Genomic DNA, 1,102 nt, shown 5'->3' with positions numbered 1-1,102 from the left:
GGATCAACCAGGTAGCATTCCTTCTCGATGCCGGCACCGCACAAGACCTTGCTGCACCCGAAAGGGGGCAGAGGGTCGAGGGCGGGCACGACAATCGTTCGTATCTAGCGAGAACGCTCGGTTTGGGCCAACAGAGGCAACAAGCCCCCACACCCACAAAACTTTCCGCATCCAAGAGCACGAGAATGCCCACATGGTCCATGACAACCACGCAACAAGGCGTGGCACGCATGGTAGCACGTGGACAAGTTCGAGGTCCTGCAAGCACCCGATGGGGCACTCACAAGGAAAGGGGTCAAATAGGAACGAATTCCATCATAGCAGGTATGCAACACAGGAACCCGTATACCACCCAAGGTGACAAACACGCTTGGAGACACAATGAGGGGGAGCACGCCCAACAGTTCGATGCACGAGCACAGAGCCTGCCAAGCCATACAACCCTGCCACCACTCACACGCCCGTCACGTGCATTAGGCCACAACATCACCAAACGAACCACGCACCCCGCCAACCATGATGGCTAGCCAAGCGTGCAGAAGCGTTGTGCGACGCCGAACCCAGACCGCTAGGCATGAAAACGAACGAACGGGAAAGAGGGTATCAGCACCATGAAAGCGCAGCCACAGCTCGAACGGCACCATCAGCTTGCCCATGCGTGGCACTGGGTGAAATTAACACCATCCGCGTGCACAGGCTTGTCGCCAACGAAACCGCCATGAACATAGGCTCCACCCACATGAGGCCGAGGGCCCCCACAAGCATCTCGAACACACACCCACACCCACGAACGGGACCACCACGTAGGAGGCAGCCGCATGAAAGCATTGTCTAACAAGCCGGGTTGCCGCCGACGACAAAGGCCATGCGTAGCACTGGGTGAAACGAACACCATCCGCTTTGCATAGGCATGATGCCGAGGAAGCCACCAAAAACGTAGGCAACGCACTCATGTAGCCGACCCAGTGACTTCGAATGGACCGCCGGAGGTCGACGGCCGCCGCCGCCACAACCACCGCCGGGCGGCGGTGGAGACGCTACCCCCCGCCACCGGCGCGAAGAGTGTGGAACACGCCTTTTCATGAGCATGCTAGGCATGCCC

The sequence above is a fragment of the Alnus glutinosa genome, chromosome 13, assembly GCF_958979055.1.
Source record: "Alnus glutinosa chromosome 13, dhAlnGlut1.1, whole genome shotgun sequence".
Classification (NCBI taxonomy): domain Eukaryota; kingdom Viridiplantae; phylum Streptophyta; class Magnoliopsida; order Fagales; family Betulaceae; genus Alnus; species Alnus glutinosa.
This window is presented reverse-complemented; position numbering follows the sequence as displayed.